At 46.3% G+C, this 7,024-nt stretch overlaps 1 protein-coding gene across 1 annotated transcript in view; it reads left to right on the forward strand.

Annotated features, from left to right (window-relative positions):
* The first annotated feature begins 6,665 nt into the window (after nt 1-6,665).
* NCOA3 (nuclear receptor coactivator 3) overlaps nt 6,666-7,024 on the forward strand; it is a 150,952-nt gene continuing 150,593 nt past the window's right edge. Inside the window, exon 1 of the mRNA XM_025191662.1 lies at nt 6,666-6,686. The gene's annotated coding sequence lies outside the window, so the exon portion shown is untranslated. The remainder of the gene's footprint in view (nt 6,687-7,024) is intronic.

The following is a 7,024-nucleotide window of genomic DNA, read 5'->3' on the forward strand; positions in this document are numbered from 1 at the left end:
GACCCAGAGGGTTTCAAGCTGCTTATCTTTGGAGCCAATGTCAGCCTCCAGAGTGGTGTACTGCTCCCTCACATAGAGAGCTACCACCCCACTGCCTTTTCTCTCTGCTTGGTCCCTTCTGTGCAGGGTGTAGCCCTCTATGGCTATGCTCCAACCTTGTGAGAAATCCCACCAGGTCTCTGTGAACCCTACCAGGCCATATTGCCCACTAGAGAGCAGGAGAGCTAGCTCCTCATGCTTGTTCCCCATGCTCCTGGCATTGGTTTACAGTCATCTGAGGCCCCCAACTTAACACTCCTGCTTTCCTGAGACACTGTGGGAGAACTGTTTTGTTAACATTTTCAAAAACAGTTCTCTTAGTGTCCTCCATGTGGGAGCTTTCCTGTTTGCCAGTCACCAGGCATGCTCCACTTGGAGTTTCCCCATCCCCCAGCAAAGTCAGTTTAAAGCCCTGTCCAGTAGATCAGCTGTCCTGGCTGAGAACAGGGACTTATCTCTCCACATGAGGTGGATGCTGTCTCATCCCAGGAGTCCTCTCTCCCTGAAGTGTGTGTGTCCTCTCTCCACTTGTGCCCCATGAAGGTGCTGCTAACTGGTAGCATGTGGCTCCGACAGTGCTGCTTGTGGTGGCAAGGAGAGCAGCCAGGTTGCCCTGCCTCTATTGGCTGGGGCTCCCTTTGACACTCATGCAGCTCCCAGCATTTGCATGCCACTGGGGGAAGCCCCGCGTGATGGAGCCAGCTGCCTTTGCTGCTCCCTGCCATGGAGGTCACGGGACTCCACCCGAAGTGGAGGGGAGCCTCTCATACCCCACAAACACCACACACCCACATCCTGTTCCCACAACCCCCCACATATACACATGCAGCGTAACATACTCTATTGCCCCACCATACACACACCCACCCCAAACCACACCCCACAACCCCCACACACAATATACAAGAGTAAGACTTTATTTTTGCAATCTTCTCTCTAAACAGCATGCAAACACAAATCAATGCAAAAATACTTTTTGTATTAAAATAAAAATATGTTATAGTAGTTGTTTGACTTTTAGTGCATGATTTTTTTCTTGTTCCAAGATGGCAATCCTTCCTTCCCAAAAGGAGTACTTCTGGGGGGCAAAGGGAGGGCCTTCCAGTGGCAAAGGTCAGGGGTTAGGAGCAGGACTTCTGGTCCAAAGATGGCACCCAGAGGGCAGGCCATCTGTAAGGGGTGGGGCTACCGTTGTGGCCCTCAACTGCTCACCTCCAACTCATTCGGCTGGAGCAGTCCTCCAGCTGAAATAATTGCCCGTCCATTTTAAACTGTACCAAACTTTCTAAAGGTAATGAAAACTATTTTACAGGCCTAAACCTAAAACTAATTTTTTTCCCCAGGGTTCAATAATCTTTGTGTCAGGCCCATGGTGTAGACATATGCATATTATATATACACATCATATGTTAGCAGATTACCTTACACTTGAATAATCATTCTTACGATTCTTTGACATCACAGATTCCCACAGATTCTAGAGACCAGAAGTGGTTCAAAACAACAGACACAAAGCTATTGTATTATAATATACAAAACATAAATAGTTGAGTTGATAATCCCTCTCCCTATATAATTAACAAGATATGCACCAGAGATAAGAATTAACTTATTCTTCCTTCCATGGTTGGTTTGATAGTTATAGTAAATATTCAGTATACCATAGAATCATAGAAAATTAGGGTTGGAAGGGACCTCAGGAGGTCATCTAGTCCAACCCTCTGCTCAAGGTAGGACCATCCCCAACTAGAACATCCCAGACGAGTCTTTGTCTAGCCAGGTCTTAAAAACCCTCTAGGACAGAGAATCCACAACCTCTCTGGATAACCTGTTCCAGTGTTTTACTACCCTCCAAGTGAGAGATTATTTCCTAATATCTAACCTAAATTTCCCTTGCTGCAGCTTGAGATCACTGCTGCTTATTCAGTCATCTGCCACCACTGAGAACAATCCAGCTCCATCTTCTGGAACTACTCTTTAGGTAGTTGAAGGCCGATACTAAATCCCCGCTCAGTCTTCTCTTCTTCAGACTAAATAATCCCTGTTCCCTCAGCTTCTCTTCATAAATCATGTGCCCCAGCCTCTACACCATTTTTGTTGACCCTCCACTGGACTCTCTCCAACTTGTCCACATCCTTTCTGTAGTGTGGGACCCAAAACTGAACACAGATGTGGCCTCGCCAGTGGCAAATAGAGAGGAATAATCACTTCCCTCAATCTGCTGGCAACGTTCCTACTACTGCAGTGCAGTATGCCATTAGCCTACACTGTTGGCTGATATTTAGCCTACTGTCCACCTAGGCTCAGACAGAATACTGGTGGAAGTTTACATTGATAACATCAAATAGTAGACTCCAATCTTGGAAAAATGTTATAATTTTATGAGTTGGGCCAAATCCCAGATTCCTGGGAGTATTATTGTACCGATTTTCAAGAAAGGTTTAAAAGATAACCCAGAATCTTATCGCCCTATAAATTTGATATGTGTTTCAGCTAAAATTTTTGGGTGCCATTTGCTACACCATCTCATAGCATGGGTAAAAGGGGAAAAGATGGAATATGGGAGGAATCAAACTTGAAGTTATCAAAACCTATAAGTATTTGGGTGTGTTATTCACAGCTTCTCCATCATGGAAACATCATATTCAGCAGTTAAAACTAAGGCAGCCCAATCGGCGGGGGGCGATAATGAAATTTTATGAAACCACAGCAGGATGATCAGTCTAAGCTCCTATATCAGTATATAAAGCCAAAGTTACCTCTCAGCTCTTATATGGTGCTGAGGTATGGGGTTATGCCGATAGTAATGATGTAGACATACCTCAGAAAAAGTTTCTTAGGGCTCTTCTGGCTCTTCCTCCCTCAATTCCTGAATCTTTTTTGAGATTAGAGACAGGAATGGATTCTATTTTAACTAATATTATTATCATTTTATCATCTCATCTGCTTAAATTATGCTACATAGAAGATATTAATAGTGGCAATGAGTAGGGAGTGCACAGAGATGCATGTGCACCCCCTAAGAGCACCGATACACCACCTATCAGGCCATGCTCCCCACCCCCTGCAAGTGCCGGCTGGGGAGTGGGAGCTCCGTGGCCACTTCTAGGAGCGCCACCCCACTCCCCCTGGTCGCTGACTGGTCACTTGGGGAGGGGAGAGGTGCGTGCCCCCCCACACCCCAACTAAGGCGGCACCAGCTGCCCATGGATATTAATAATCCCCCTCTGTTCCAATCACTCTAGTTAGCTTTTCTTTCCCGTACTTTTGCACTTTCTGGGATAGGATACTATCTCAAAGATAATGAAAGATTTTTCTCCCCCATAGAAAAGGTTCAGGTTTTCCAGAGGATACGAGATACTGCCAGGCAGAATGATTTTGCGGTGGCTAGGGCTACTTTTTATTGCCCCTTTTATATACTCTTTGGAAATTAGATTTGGGGGGGAAGAAAGGTATTTACAGTTGGATCTCAATAATAAATGGTGATCCTTTGACTACACTCAGGACCGAACAGATGCCCGCAGCTCTTCTGGCTGGATGTAGATTTTCCATTCCAAGGGCTAAAAGATGTTGCCCAGACTGTCTAGTTTTGGATATGTTTTACAGTGTTCTTTATATAATGACATAAGGAGAACCTATTTATTACTGTTCTTGCAGAAATTGATACATTTTTCAAACAGAGAGAAATTAATCTGGCTTTTACAGCAAACAGATCCAAATTTAGCAAACCATCTTGCAATTTTTGCTTATAAGGCTGAGGCAATTAGAGTTAAATATCCTTTATTACTAATATAAGTGATACATTTTAACATTAGATTTGATTTTACTGTCTCAGTTGTGGATCCATGTACAACAATATTATAGATTCATGTCTTGATTTACTACTGTATTTATATTAATGTTTTTTATGTTGTTGGCCTTTATTTTTAAGATAACATTTGTAGTTTGGTTACTTTGTTTGAACTTATTTATATTATGGTCCAATGTGTGTTCTGTCATCTTTGGGAGCATGGGATTTAGCCAGAATCCTTAACAAACTGTATTGAATTGAATTGAGCCTACTGTCCACTGTAACCCCCAGATCCTTTTCTGTAGAGCTGCTGCTTAGCCAGTCAGTCCCCAGGCTGTACTAGTGCATGGGACTGTTCTGTCCTCCTACATGCAGAAATTTGCACTTGTCCTTATTGAACCTCATGAGATTTGTTTTGATCCAATCTCCAATTTATCAAGGTCTCTCTGAATCCTAGCCCTATCCCTCAGCATGTTTACTACTCCCCCCAGCTTGTTGTTATCTGCAGACTTGCTGAGGGTGCACTCTACGTCATCTTCCAGGTCACTGATGAAATACTGAACAAACAAGGCCCTAGGACTGACCCTTAGGGCACTTCACTTGAGACTGGCTGCCAACTAGATGTAGTCATTGACTACTACCCTCTCAGCCGGATAATCTAGCCAGTTTTCTGTCCCCCTTGCGGTCCATTCATTCAACCCATACTTCCGAAGCCTGCTTGTGTTCTAAATACATGTTGAAGAACTGTCAATGTAATATTCTGTACCTATAGCTGACACAAATAATTTCTATTAATGCAGGGGTTCTCAACCTCTGGCCTGTAGACCAGATCAAGCTTGCGGCACTGTCATCCAGCCTGTGGGGCTCCCCATGAGTATGGAAATTTGGGGTATGGAAAGTGCTACTGCTCCCCCACCCCAAATTTTGGAACCCATGGGGAGCTCCAGGCCCTGCATGATGGATTGGGTACTCAATCCCATTGTGTACCCCAGGGACCAGTCCTGGTGTGAGGGGTTGGGAGGGACCAGTACCAGGCCAACACAGTCCAATCTTGGGGTGTAGGAGTGGGAAGGGGAATTACCTGGCCCCTGGGGCCCAATCCCAGGATGTGGGTGCTGCACCAGGCCCCTGTGGCCCAACCCCAGGACACAGGGGTGTGAGGAAGCAGTGCCAGCGCCAACAAAAGATGCAGGAAGGGTGTGGTTCCATTCCCTAGGGCCCAATCCTGGTGCATGGGGCTTGATCCAGCCTGCAGACCGGCCCCATGCCACTCATTTGGCCCATGAAACCAAAACGTTGAGTCTACTGTATTAATGGAATAAATTCAAGGTGGAGGGGGTGGGGGGAAGCTGGGGGGACACACCACTTTATTTCATATATGGTCAGTTACACTATTTCTCCTTGTATTATTAAGCAGGCCCCAATCCTGCCCTTTGGTCCATTCAGACATCATAGACTTCACAAGAAATAAATGACTGACTCAGAAATGACTGACTTAGCCTTATCTATGTTGGGGCTGTTGTACCAACTGGTCCTAAAAGTTTGTTTTAATAAAAAAAGGGTACAAATGTGGTGGACAAGAATTGTCAGTTAAATAATGACAAAAACATGATCCTTACCACACAATGGAAAAAGATGCAAATTTTGGCTTTTCATGTGTAAAACATTTCACCATCTATTCTAAAAAAACAAGGTATCTACACATGAGCACTCACTTTTATCACTAGGCTAGCATGCCTGCTATGCTATGCTGACTAGACCGACTATTTTTACTTGCAAGAGGTTGGCCTGTTCCATAAAAATCAAGTATGGGCTTTAGATTCTGTAGTTCAGAGTCTAGATGCTCTTAAAAATGTTAATTTGAAGAGATTTTTTTTAAAATTTTAGGTATATAGGTTGCTATTAATCTACCTCAATACAACATTAGAAGTAAAATTTGTGATGAGCTCAGCTGTGTAATTCCATGGGCTGCTGTAAACTGCATGACTGCCGGCATGATTTGGTTTCCATCCATGTACAATTACAAACCTACGTAGCTACCGCGTGTGGGTTCCTGTATTGCCTTCCAACTACACCCAGGCAGGTACCAATTCTAACATTTTTTTAATAAAAGGTTTTGCCTTCATATACAACACGCATACAGTTTCTACATCTCGCACTCCTGAAATACAAGCATACAAGAGCGTGTCTGTCTATGGCTAATTAACCAAGTCGTGAATAAAAGCGATTTTTACGGATGCAAAGACGTAGGTCCCACGAGTTGACATAAATACGCTCCAAATTCGCTGTAGTGCGTGTGCATGATCACAGTGCGTTTTATCATTTTAGTGAGACAACTGTTCAGTTGGTCTAATAAAAGATATCACATTCACCCAAATAACCTTGTCTCTCTCCTTAGAGCAACGTGGCTACAACCAACACCCCCAAAATTGTCGGGCTGCATTTAAAAAGAGCTGGCTTTCCTTCCCCTTCCTTGTCAGAGGGCCTTAAGTAGACCATTTATTCCAGCTTTTTAACCTTCTCCGTGTGGTCTCTGACCTTTTTCACAGATAAGGGCTCACGAGTGCACGCGGGGCCTTCGTGTCACTCGGGGAACTGCTAAGCAGCAAATTACAGGGCAGGTCACCTGACACGGACTCCATTTCACACGTCGTTGCTGGTGTCGTGGCACAACAGTGGTCCCGGCAGGGCCGTGACAACGAGAGGGGGCGAGGGCCTGGACGCGGGATTTCAAGAAGCGCCGCCGGGACTTGGGGCTCCTCCACGAAGAGCCCAACAAAGCGGCGGCAGAGGGACCCTGCCTCGGGGAGGGGGAGACGCGGAGCCAGCCGCCTTTTTCAGCAAGTCGGTCTCTAAGGTGCTGCGGCCTCACCTCACGCCACCAGGACCTGAGCACGGGCAGGGCGGCCGCGACTGCAGCTCCGCTCCTCCCCAGCGGGAGGACCTGAGTCTCGGGCAGCAGGAGGGACGGAGCGTCCTGTCAGCACGGCCCCTGATTGGATGGAGGTCGCGGAGGCCTCTGGGAGATGTAGTGTCGCGGGCTCGCGGCGGCACGGCGGGTCCCGGCATGCCCCGCGCGTTCCCAAGGTGCCCCGCGAGGCAGCACTACACTTCCCGCCGTGCCCCGCGCTGGCCGGCCGGGCTGGCTCTGGCTGGGGGGGGCTGGGTCCTATTTAAAGCCAGGCACCGGTGAAA

The sequence above is a fragment of the Alligator sinensis genome, unplaced genomic scaffold (genome assembly GCF_000455745.1).
Source record: "Alligator sinensis unplaced genomic scaffold, ASM45574v1 scaffold76_1, whole genome shotgun sequence".
Classification (NCBI taxonomy): Eukaryota; Metazoa; Chordata; order Crocodylia; family Alligatoridae; genus Alligator; species Alligator sinensis.